This window comes from Schistocerca americana, chromosome 2, assembly GCF_021461395.2.
Source record: "Schistocerca americana isolate TAMUIC-IGC-003095 chromosome 2, iqSchAmer2.1, whole genome shotgun sequence".
Classification (NCBI taxonomy): domain Eukaryota; kingdom Metazoa; phylum Arthropoda; class Insecta; order Orthoptera; family Acrididae; genus Schistocerca; species Schistocerca americana.
This window is the reverse complement of record NC_060120.1, coordinates 610,718,184-610,731,984: the sequence shown is the minus strand read 5'-3', so window position 1 is coordinate 610,731,984 and position 13,801 is coordinate 610,718,184.

Sequence of the window (13,801 nt, the reverse complement as noted above, 5' to 3'; positions counted from 1 at the left end):
TCTAAGTCTACAAATGCTAGAAACGTAGGTTTGCCTTTCCTTAATCTTTCTTCTAAGATAAGTCGTAAGGTCAATATTGCCTCACGTGTTCCAGTGTTTCTACGGAATCCAAACTGATCTTCCCCGAGGTTGGCTTCTACTAGTTTTTCCATTCGTCTGTAAAGAATTCGTGTTAGTATTTTGCAGCTGTGACTTATTAAGCTGATAGTTCGGTAATTTTCACATCTGTCAACACCTGCTTTCTTTGGGATTGGAATTATTATATTCTTCTTGAAGTCTGAGGGTATTTCGCCTGTTTCATACATCTTGCTCACCAGATGGTAGAGTTTTGTCAGGACTGGCTCTCCCACGGCCGTCAGTAGTTCCAATGAAATATTGTCTACTCCGGGGGCCTTGTTTCGACTCAGGTCTTTCAGTGCTCTGTCAAACTCTTCACGCAGTATCATATCTACCATTTCATCTTCATCCACATCCTTTTCCATTTCCATAATATTGTCCTCAAGTACATCGCCCTTGTATAGACCCTCTATATACTCCTTCCACCTTTCTGCTTTCCCTTCTTTGCTTAGAACTGGGTTTCCATCTGAGCTCTTGATATTCATACAAGTCGTTTTCTTATCTCCAAAGGTCTCTCTAATTTTCCTGTAGGCGGTATCTATCTTACCCCTAGTGAGACAGGCCTCTACATCCTTACATTTGTCCTCTAGCCATCCCTGCTTAGCCATTTTGCACTTCCTGTCGATCTCATTTTTGAGACGTTTGTATTCCTTTGTGCCTGTTTCACTTACTGCATTTTTATATTTTCTCCTTTCGTCAATTAAATTCAATATTTCTTCTGTTACCCAAGGATTTCTACTAGCCCTCGTCTTTTTACCTACTTGATCCTCTGCTGCCTTCACTACTTCATCCCTCAAAGCTACCCATTCTTCTTCTACTGTATTTATTTCCCCCATTCCTGTCAATTGCTCCCTTATGCTCTCCCTGAATCTCTGTACAACCTCTGGTTCTTTTAGTTTATCCAGGTCCCATCTCCTTAAATTCCCGCCTTTTTGCAGTTTCTTCAGTTTTAATCTACAGGTCATAACCAATAGATTGTGGTCAGAGTCCACATCTGCCCCTGGAAATGTCTTACAATTTAAAACCTGGTTCCTAAATCTCTGTCTTACCATTATATAATCTATCTGATACCTTTTAGTATCTCCAGGGTTCTTCCATGTATACAACCTTCTTTCATGATTCTTAAACCAAGTGTTAGTTATGATTATGTTGTGCTCTGTGCAAAATTCGACCAGGCGGCTTCCTCTTTCATTTCTGTCCCCCAATCCATATTCACCTACTATGTTTCCTTCTCTCCCATTTCCTACACTCGAATTCCAGTCACCCATGACTATTAAATTTTCGTCTCCCTTCACAATCTGAATAATTTCTTTTATTTCATCATACATTTCTTCAATTTCTTCGTCATCTGCAGAGCTAGTTGGCATATAAACTTGTACTACTGTAGTAGGCGTGGGCTTCGTATCTATCTTGGCCACAATAATGCGTTCACTATGCTGTTTGTAGTAGCTTACCCGCATTCCTATTTTCCTATTCATTATTAAACCTACTCCTGCATTACCCCTATTTGATTTTGTGTTTATAACCCTGTAGTCACCTGACCAGAAGTCTTGTTCCTCCTGCCACCGAACTTCACTAATTCCCACTATATCTAACTTCAACCTATCCATTTCCCTTTTTAAATTTTCTAACCTACCTGCCCGATTAAGGGATCTGACATTCCACGCTCTGATCCGTAGAACGCCAGTTTTCTTTCTCCTGATAACGACATCCTCTTGAGTAGTCCCCGCCCGGAGATCCGAATGGGGGACTATTTTACCTCCGGAATATTTTACCCAAGAGGACGCCATCATCATGTAATCATACAGTAAAGCTGCATGCCCCCGGGAAAAATTACGGCTGTAGTTTCCCCTTACTTTCAGCCGTTCGCAGTACCACAAACAGCAAGGCCGTTTTGGTTAGTGTTACAAGGCCAGATTAGTCAATTATCCAGACTGTTGCCCCTGCAACTACTGAGAGGGCTGCTGCCCCTCTTCAGGAACCACACGTTTGTCTGGCCTCTCAACAGATACCCCTCCATTGTGGTTGGACCTACGGTACGGCTATCTGTATCGCACGGCAAGGTCCATGGTTCATGGGGGGGTCACAAAATACCTCGGCATTTATATTGACGAACATTTATACTTTAAAGAAATGTGTCAGACTAACAATTACAATTAACAAAGCCCCTACAATTGAATTCCAGTCCACCATGACTATTAGATTTTCATCTCCTATCACGTACTGAGCCAACGGGCTTAGCGCGGTGGTAACACCGGTTCCTGTCAGATCACCAAAGTTAAGCGCTGTAGGGCTGGGCTAGCGCTTGGATGAGTGGCCATGCGGTCTGCCCAGCGCTGTTGGCAAGCAGGGTACACTCAGCCCTTGTGAGCTACTTGATTGACAAATAGTGGCTCTGGCCTCGTAAACTGACCTACGGCCAGGAGAGAGGTGTGCTGACCACATGCCCCTCCATATCCGCAACCAGTGACGCCTATGGGTTGAGGATGTCACGGCGGCCCGTAGGTACCGTTGGGCCTTCCAAGGCCTGTTCGGACGGAGTTTAGTTTAGTTTGCATACTGAATTACCCGTTCAACGTCCTCATATACCTTTTCTATCTATTCATCTTCAGGTTGCCACGTCGGCATGTATACTTGAACTATCGTTGTCAGTCTCGGATTGCTATTGATTCTGACGAGAACAACACTATCGACGAACATTTCGCAGTAACTCACTCTCTGCCCTAACTTCCTATTTATAACGATTCCTACTCCCGTTATATCATTTTCTGCTGGTATTGATATTATTCCATATTTGTTGTTGTTGTTGTGGTCTTCAGTCGTGAGACTGGTTTGATGCAGCTCTCCATGCTACTCTATCCTGTGCAAGCTGCAGCCTACATCCTTCTGGAACTGCTTAGTGTATTCATCTCTTGGTCTCCCTCTACTATTTTTACCCTCCACGCTGCCCTCCAACACTAAATTGGTGATGCCTCAGAACATGTCCTACCAACCGATCCCTTCGTCTAGTCAAGTTGTGCCACAAACTCCTCTTCTCCCCAATTCTATTCAATACCTCCTCATTAGTTATGTGATCTACCCATCTAACCCTCAGCATTCTTCTGTAGCACCACATTTCGAAAGCTTCTATTCTCTTCTTGTCCAAACTATTTACCGTCCATGTTTCACTTCCTTATACGGCTACACTCCATACAAATACTTTCAGAAACGACTTCCTGACACTTAAATCAATACGCGATGTTAACAAATTTCTCTTCTTCAGAAACGCTTTCCTTGCCATTGCAAGTCTACATATCCTCTCTGCTTCGGCCATTATCAGTTATTTTGCTCCCCAAATAGCAAAACTCCTTTACTACTTTAAGTGTCTCATTTCCTAATCTAATTCCCTCAGCATCACCCGATTTAATCAGATTACATTCCGTTATCCCTTTTTGCTTTTGTTGATGTTCATCTTATGCCCTCCTTTCAAGACACTGTCCATTCCGTTCAACTGCTCTTCCAAGTCCTTTGCTGTCTCTGGCAGAATTACAATGTCATCGGCGAACCTCAAAGTTTTTATTTCTTCTCCATGGATTTTAATACCTACTCCGAATTTTTCTTTTGTTTCCTTTACTGCTTGCTCAATATACACATTGAATAACATCGGGGAGAGGATACAACCGTGTCTCACTCCCTTTCCAACCACTGCTTCCCTTTCATGTCCCACGATTCTTATAACTGCCAACTGGTTTTTGTACAAATTGTAAATAGCCTTTCGCTCCCTGTATTTTACACCTGCCACCTTCAGAATTTGAAAGAGAGTATTCCAGTCAACATTGTCAAAAGCTTTCTCTAAGTCTACAAATGCTAGAAACGTAGGTTTGCCTCTTCTCAATCTAGCTTTTAAGATGAGTCGTAGGGTCAGTAATGCCTCACGATTTCCGATAATTCTACGTAATCCAAACTGATCTTCCCCGAGGTCGGCTTCTACCAGTTCTTCCATTCGTCTGTAAAGAATTCGCGTTAGCATTTTGCAGCCGTGATTTATTAAACTGATAGTTCGGTAATTTTCACATCTTTCAAGACCTGCTTTCTTTGGGATTGGAATTATTATATTCTTCTTGGAGTCTGAGGGTATTTCTTCTGTCTCATACATCTTGCTGACCAGATGGTAGAGTTTTGTCAGGACTGGCTCTCCCAAGGCCGTCACTAGTTCTAATGGAATGTTATCTACTCCTGGGGCCTTGTTTCGACTCAGGTCTTTCAATGCTCTGTCAAACTCTCCACGCAGTATCATATCTCCCATTTCATCTTCATCTACATCCTCTTCCAATTCCATAATATTGCCTTATGTTTATCGAACCCTAAATCCATGTCGTCTTTCCATTTCACTTCAATGACCCCCTGTATCCAGATTGAATCTTAGCATTTCCATTTTCTGATTTTATAGCTTCCCTACCACGTTCAAACATCTGACATTCTATGCCACAAATCGTAGAACGTTATGATTTCGTCGGTTATTTAGTGTTTCTCTCGCCATCACTTCCCCCTAGGTAGTTCAATCCCTGAGACCCGAATGGGGGTATTTCGGAATCTTTTGACAACGGAGAGATCATGATACTTTTTCAATTACAGGCCATATACCATGTGGACACACATTATGCGTCTTTAATGCAGGCGTTTCCATTGCGTTCTGCATGTTGATACCGTTTAATATTGCTGATTCTTCCGACTTTAGACGCAGTTTCCCGCGCCAAGGGCAACAGTGTGTCCTTAACTTCTGTCCACTCCCCTGCTTTCTTTGACAAGGCCGCTGAGTGAATGAGGATGTCTTCTCTTACCGAAAGCCCTCCACCGCCATTTCGGATGATTTTAATTCATTATCTAAGTGGTGACGGTCTTTGAATCTGTGACCGAAGACGTTTTGATTATTAATCAATTGCCTGAATTGATTCAAGTAAATCACGGAAAACCTAAATCAGGATGGCCAGACGCGGGTTTGAACCGTCGTCCTCCCGATTGCGAGTCCAGTGCGCTAACCACTGCGCCACCTCGCTCAGTTTCGCTTCATTATGTAGATCTTTTTGTGTGTAACACACAATATTAATTATGTTCGGCCAGAATCCAATAACGTTTCTCTTACGTACATTTGGAGTTTCACACAACAACGACTAATGCACTGATAAGAGTATCACATTAACATAAATTGTGGTGAATTATCATTTCTTTGATTAACGAACTATGTAATTAATTTTTAACAGTATGTCGTATGTGATGACAATCATCAGACTTCCCACTGTTACAGAAATAATCTACAGGAAACTTCACATGGTCTTTGTCAGTAATTTAGAACGAAATTTGTAACTTGAGGAACTTTTCAATATATGACAGGCTATGTTCTATTAGGAGGTGATCATACTCAGTCTCTAAGTCCAAAGCTTGTAAGCTAGGAGGTACAACTTCTGGGCAATAGTACAGTCTGATATGCCTAGTATGAAGCTGTGTTCCTAGTCTTCTGGAAGGCATTTGATACAGTTCCGCACTGTTAGATGGTGAAATACGAAGTTACTGATGATAGGACCAGATTTGTGGTCGGATTCCAGACTCCTCTGGAGATAAAACTCAGCATCTCATTCTTAACTGAACAGATTCGACAGATATAAAGCCCGTTTCGGTATGCCCCAACGCAGTATTATTGGGCCGTTAGCCCAACTTAAATGGACGATCTGGCAGTTAAATTTGGGGACCCTGTGACGCTATCCGTGTATGAAGTTGTTGCCTGTAGGAAGAATGCTGCCATAAGACTGTAGCGAAATGCTAAAAGATATGCGGATGATCGACTATCGATACATGAACTGGTAGTCGACCCCGAACTTAAATAGATGTAATATATTGCTCACGAATAGCAGGAGAGATCCTCTAGTGTTCGATTAAACTTTTAGGAACAAATCTCTGGAAACAATATTACAATGAGTAACCATCGGAAGTAACCTGAAGTGGAATGACCACATAAAAAAATTGTAGGACAAACAGATGCAATGCTGTGATTCGTTGAGAGAATAACTAAAGAAATGTAATTGGTCCACGAAAGTAGTTGTTCACAAAATACTTCTTCGTCACGGTGGCAGAGCAAGAACGAGAGCGTGGAGGGTAGGCTCAACAATGTCCAGTAGCTGACGCTACGAGAAATTTCCAGCACGTTCGATCCAAGAAGAATAGGGCAACATATTACTTGATCCCACACGAACTGACCACGATGGTAAAGCCAGAGAAATTACAACTCATACGGAGCTGCATAGCTGTCATTTTCCTTTTTTTTCTTTTTTATTTTGTGCTGCATTTGGACTATTAGGACCCACAAGCTTATAATACCACTCTTTACCGACAATCATTCTTGCAATTTGACCTTTTTGAATGAAACAAGGAAATTTAGTCAGTTAGTTACATGTTCCATAGATCATTTGAACGATTCTTTTATCGAAATAATGTGGAACGAGTTAGTTTCCAGGATATATATACATGATTAGTATGAACGGTAATGTACGCAATACTATCTTATTACTACTCATTCAATAACAAAACCCAGTATTTCTTTAACTGGCAACAAATTTTTAAGTAGAAATTCGTCAATGGAATGGGAGTTGTCCAGGAGAAATGATTATAAGTTAAATTTAAACCATGCGTCGCTACCTGTCAGACATTTTAAGTTACTGGGCAAATGATCAAAAGTTTTTATTACTGCATATTGAACACCTCTCTGAGCCACTGACCGCTTTAACAATTGAGTAAAATAGATCATTTTTCCCCTCTAGTGTTGTAGGTATGTACGACATTGTTCCTTTCAAATTATGATGGATTATTTATGACGAATGTCATTAGGGAAAATGTGCATTGTGAGGGCGCAGTTAAAATTCCCAGCTCCACGAAGGGGTACCTACAAGGCGTCCATGGGTGAGCACCACATATTATTCTTACTGCTCGTATTTGTCCAATCAGTACTTTCCAAGAGATAAATTACCCCAGAAAATTATTCCATACGACAATACTGAGTGGAAATAAGCAAAGCATGACAGGAGGTTGAAATGTTTGTTAGCAAGTTTAGTAATTGTACGAAGTGCAAAAGTAGCTGAACTTAATTGCTTGAGAAACTCAATAATATGCTTCTTCCAGTTCAAGTTTTGGCCAATATGTACAACATATTGACCCCTGCTCATGTGCTACATCAGTTATCGATATGCCTAAATGTGGTGCATTCTTTCAAAATTTAGGGAGAGTATTTTCAGAAAACCACTCAATAATTCTTTGGACAATATCATTTATTAACTTTTCTGTTGCTTACTCTCTAATGGGACTTATTATGACACTAGTACCGTCTGCAGAAAGTAAAATTTTCGCTTGTTGAACGTGGAACGTGATTGACATAAACAAGGTGAACATTAATAATACCGACAAACTGCAAGGACGAATTCCTAAGCGGAAATAGAAGAAGAAAGGTACTATGAACACGTATCCGGAAATGCATCGTTGCGACGGTAGATGGAGCTGACGAATCAAAGTTCCTCTGACCACGTGACGTGTGTTCTTTGTGTGTTACAGGCTGTGTGATTGACGTAGGGTATTTTAAGCTGCAGACTGGTCCGCTGTTCATGTCGGAAACAAGACGAGAAATATTTGTGGGGATTCACAGCCTCCAGGTGATTAACAAGGTAATGGTAAACATTATCGGTAGTAGGCTGTAATGCGATGTTTATTTAATCGTGATATTAGCTAATTTTGCCTAAGAGTCATTGTAAAGCACATTTGTAACATCTGTATTTCGTATCATTTCCAAACGACTCTTAATTTCAAGTAAAAATGAGCCATATTCCTTCCTTTTAAGAAAGGATCCACAGTGATTTGAAACTGACATGAAATACAGATGTTACAAAAGTGCTTGACAATGACGCTTAGTCCAAATTAGCTAACCGCACGATTAAATGAATATCTCATTACAGCCTACTACGGACCATGTTTACGTTTATTAAGCCGAGATGGTGTTTTTGTACGGCCAAGAAGATGGAAACAATCGAGAGCCATCAAGGCTATACCAAAACAAGTACTCTCTCAGACACCAACGACATCACACAACACTTGAAGCCCTTTTTGATCGTTTGTGATTATGGGACCTCTCAGATAGACGAACGTGCAGGGAGGCGGCAGACTGTACATTCATCAGATTCGGAAGATCAGGTTCCACTGGATATTGAGGCGAACCCTAGTATCAGCTCCCGTCAAGTGGCCGGCCAACATAGCGTAAGCGAAAATGTGTGGCAGTCTCTGATGCGACGTGTGTAATTGCATCCTTTGGAGGCCACTTTGAACATTTGTTGCTAGACGGATGCAATACAGCTCTGTACTGTGCTCCCGCACGATTATTTATCGTTGCACGCACACCGTCTATTTCCGGACGCATAAACATAGGGCCGTTTTTCCTCGACTTCCTGTCAGGAATCCGTCCCTGCACTTCGTTGGTTTTATTAATGTTCACCCTATAAGGAATAGCAGGGGGCCGGCCGTTGTGGCCGAGCGGTTCTAGGCGCTTCAGTCCGGAACTGCACCGCTGCTACGGTCGCAGGCTTGAAACCTGCCTCGGGCATGGACGTATATGATGTCCTTTACGTTGTTTTGGTTTAAGTATAAATCGAGGTGACTGATGACCTCAGATGTTAAGTTCAAATGGTTCAAATACCTCTGAGCACTATGGGACTTAACTTCTGAGGTCATCAGTCCCCTAGAACTTAGAACTACTTAAACCTAACTAACCTAAGGACATCACACACATCCATGCTCGAGGCAGGATTCGAACCTGCGACCGTAGCGGTCGCGCGGTTCCAGACTGAAGCGCCTAGAACCGCACGGCCACACCGGCCGGCTGATATTAAGTCCCACAGTGCTTAAAGCCATTTTTTTTAATAAAAGGGGACACAAAATTTAACCTCGTGGGAGTCCCTTTCCGATATTAACCCAGTCGATGAAATTTATCATCTTTCTGACACTGCTTAAATTATGCGGCACAACGTTTTGCATTCTATGTCAATTATGATTCAAACCAGTTGGCTGTAAAGCCATCAATTCCGTAAAACTTAAATTTTCCTAAGAGAGTATTGTGATCCCTTGGAGATATTGGAGAGATATAAAAAAATATCAACAGGCTATACATTATTATTTAAGACTCGTACTATTTGATGAGTGAATGTATAAATAGCATTTCTGGAAACCAAACGCGGTATGCTAAATAAGTACGAGTACTTTTGAGTAGCACCAGAATTACCCTCCGCCAGCAACTATTAACTTGCTTGCATAACGTAGATGTAGATGTACAACTCCGGCTATCGGGCGGTTTAAAATGATTCACACAAAATTCTAGTATTTGCGGATGCGGCTAGAAGACTTGCGGATGAGAATGCGTTGAGAAGAAGGGGTTATGGTAATGGATCTCGCTTCTCTTAGCCTCGCAGACCTGTTGCCATAGACACCTGGGGTGGAAGCCGCTCCACGGTTTACCGAGTCGCCGATTGCACTGCGGCTACAGCGCGGCACGGCACGCTGTCCAGGTGAGATGAGCGGTATCCGTGCCCAGTAAGAGGCGGGCGAGCGCCGTCCGACCGCTAATGAGGCACCGGGCGGGCAGGCCTCGGTAACGAGGCCAGCGAGGCGAGGCGCGGCCTGTCCGCCTGGCGAGGCGACTCACCGCGCCTAATTGGAGGCCGTGCCGCGACGCAGCCAATCACGGCGGCCGCCGCCGGTCACGTGGCGCCCTCTCGACCTCCAGCCGAAGCCGCGCCGCGCCTGGTGCCTCACTCGATTCATCCTTTAATCGGGCAGCAGGCACAGACCAAACCAGCACAGTGGACCCAAATCGGTGTGAAATGGGGAGCTGTCTTCAGTCAACTTCACAGTTTTCTCAGTTTTTCCTAAAACACAGAGGGATCTAAAGACGGTGCCGTTCTAGGCCAGACGTTTTCAGATTGCTTTCTCCATACCTCCCCTCCACCTACCTTTAGATACTGCATGTTTTAATTTCATGCAAAGGGCGTTCAATAAGTAATGAAACACAATTTTCCCCTCTAAAAGTAGGTTGGTTTTGTACCGTGGATTTACCTTCAAAATCTTTTCTTAAAGAATTTACTTTATTTACTAGCGATTCATCAAGAACATTAACACATTTAATCACACTATGTGAGCGTGGAAGTAGTTGCCAGTGGGTAACTGATGGAAACAAATTAAATTTCAACAAATGGAAATTCTGTTCCTAAAAACCCTTTCTGTTTTTTTTAAAAAAAAACAGATTTAAAAATTATAATCAGAAAGACCCTCTAAATATCAAGTTACAATTTATTCAGAGGCAGAAGTAATAAATTTTTTTTTTTTTTTTGACAGTATGAGCTTTCAGACTGAGAGCCTTGTCGCTCCCTTTTAACACGGCCGTAGTCACAACCGCTCACAACAACCTCTGAAAGACTACACTGGTGCAAATCTGCAACACTCCAGATTACTTTAAACTAAAATTTTTTAACAACTCACACAAACATATAAACTATGCACCCCATTAGAGGGATGGAAATGCTACAAAACACATTAAAAATTATTACTAGCCACCGAAAGTGCAACTTGTTTTTAAAAGAAAACTCTTATGGTGGAAGGGTGGCAACTTTATATACAAAAATGACCATTTAAATAAAAACCCATGAAATGCAGTCTCACATAAAATAACAAACATGCTCTACATTGCCGGCCGGTGTGGCCGTGCGGTTCTAAGCGCGTCAGTTTGGAACCGCGTGACCGCTACGGTCGCGGGTTCGAATCCTGCCTCGGGCATGGATCTGTGTGATGTCCTTAGGTTAGTTAGGTTTAAGTAGTTCTACGTTCTAGGGGACTGATGACCTCAGTAGTTAAGTCCCATAGTGCTCAGAGCCACTTGAACCATGCTCTACATTACACACATACCGCCTCACAAGATGATAGGCAAGATAAAAACATATTTCAGGAATTCGCCTGACGTGGCGACCTCACATGCGCCGACTAAGACGGGCAAGTCATCCTGTGTCCCAGTGCCTGACCCACCAACCGATCGATCCAACTGCCAATGACCATTGCCCTGAACAACTCGAGCAGGCTGGTGGCCTAACACATACTAGCACTCCGGACAACAGACACACTGACTGTCCCACACTGATCCGGCTGACCAACTGAACTGACCCACCAGCTCAGACTCTCTCCACCTGACCAACTGCCAAGACTCTCCCTTAGCGAGTTTTTTCTTTTTTCTTTTTTCTTTATTGTATTTCAATTCCCCATCGGGGTGGGCTGGCAGCAGCATATGCGCTGCTCTTCAGCCGAAAGACATAGAACAAACAATAGAAGACATTTAAAAATAACAAAGGATAGAATATGCTGAACATAGATATAAAAAGGGGGGAACATCATGGAAGGCAATAGACAAAAAACGGCGTGATCGTAAAATGGAGATAAAAAACTGTTAAAACTGTTTAAAAGTAGCACACACAAAAAGCCACACACTGCGACAATTAAAAGAACACAAGGCACAGTATGACTGGAGCATAAAAGGTATTGACAGATGGCGTAGCACATAACAAACACTGACGGCGAACCTCAAGGCGGTACACAATTAAAATCACACCTCTTGATGCACAGGAGAAACAGCACTAAACACAACACTGATGTGGCACACTGACGATGAGCAAAACAGAGGATCTGCCAGGCACAAGGAGATGTGGGAGACCGGAAGAATGGAGGGAGGGGAAGAGATGGGGGAGATGAGCGGGGGGCGTGCTGAAGAGGGCCAGGTGGGGAGGGATGTGGGAAGGCAAGAGGCAAGTATGGGGTGCAGGGTCTCAGGGGGGGGGGGGGGGGAAGGAGGAAAATCCGCTCTGGGAGAAGGAGGGAAGAGGAAAAAAGGGGGCCCTAGAGAGGGGGGGAGGGAACAAGGCCAGGTTATAGTTGGAAGGAAGGGTAGATGTCACAGTGAAGTTCGTCATCCGGGAGGGGGAGGCATTGGAAATTGCCCTGATGAAGGAGATGGAGGGTGTGGAGGTGGAGAGAGGGAGGGATACAGCGATAGAGGCGCGGCAATGGACGGGGGGTGGAGAGGAAGGAGGAAACCAGAGGGTGGGGGGGGGGGGGAATCAAGCCTGCGGACAACGTAAAGGATGTGGAGATGTTGGAGGAACAGGAGGAGGTGGGGGAAGGGCATCAGATCATACAGGAGCCGTGTGGGGCAAGGAAGGCGGATACAGAAGGCAAGGCGGAGCGCATGCCGTTCAAGGATTTGGAGGGCCTTGTAAAAGCGGGTGGGGGTGGAGATACAGGCAATGCTGGCATAACAGAGGATAGGATGGATGAGGGATTTGTAGGTGTGGAGGATGGTAGAAGGATGCAATCCCCATGTCCGGCCAGACAGGAGTTTCAGAAGGCAGAGGCAGGAATGGGCTTTCTGCTGGACAGTCTGGAGATGAGGTGTCCAGGAGAGATGTCGGTCGAGGGTGAGGCCAAGGTATTTCAGGGTGAGGGTGAGCTGGATGGGACGACCATAAAGGGTGAGGTAGAAATCATGGAGGCGAAAGGAGCGAGTGGTGCGGCCTTTGATGATTGCCTGGGTTTTGGAGGGGTTGAGATGGAGAAGTTGCTGCATTAGAAAATTGTAGCGAAATACAGGAAGATCTGCAGCGGATAGGCACTTGGTGCAGGGAGTGGCAACTGACCCTTAACATAGACAAATGTAATGTATTGCGAATACATAGAAAGAAGGATCCTTTATTGTATGATTATATGATAGCGGAACAAACACTGGTAGCAGTTACTTCTGTAAAATATCTGGGAGTATGCGTACGGAACGATTTGAAGTGGAGTGATCATATAAAATTAATTGTTGGTAAGGCGGGTACCAGGTTGAGATTCATTGGGAGAGTGCTTAGAAAATGTAGTCCATCAACAAAGGAGGTGGCTTACAAAACACTCGTTCGACCTATACTTGAGTATTGCTCATCAGTGTGGGATCCGTACCAGGTCGGGTTGACGGAGGAGATAGAAAAGATCCAAAGAAGAGCGGCGCGTTTCGTCACCGGGTTATTTGGTAACCGTGATAGCGTTACGGAGATGTTTAATAAACTCAAGTGGCAGACTCTGCAAGAGAGGCGCTCTGCATCGCGGTGTAGCTTGCTGTCCAGGTTTCGAGAGGGTGCGTTTCTGGATGAGGTATCAAATATATTGCTTCCCCCTACTTATACCTCCCGAGGAGATCACGAATGTAAAATTAGAGAGATTAGAGCGCGCACGGAGGCTTTCAGACAGTCGTTCTTCCCGCGAACCATACGCGACTGGAACAGGAAAGGGAGGTAATGACAGTGGCACGTAAAGTGCCCTCCGCCACACACCGTTGGGTGGCTTGCGGAGTATCAATGTAGATGTAGATGAACAACTGGTTACACCAAGTGGTGAACTGGTTAAGGTGGGTTTGGAGGGTGCATTGAGACCATTGAAGGATACGATAGAGAGCTAGGAAGGCGGTGTCATCAGCATACTGGAGAAGGTGGACTGGTGGGGGTGGATTGGGCATATCAGCTGTATACAAGAGATAAAGGAGAGGGGAGAGGACAGAACCTTGGGGGACGCCAGCCGTGGGATAAAAGATACGGGAGTTGGTGTT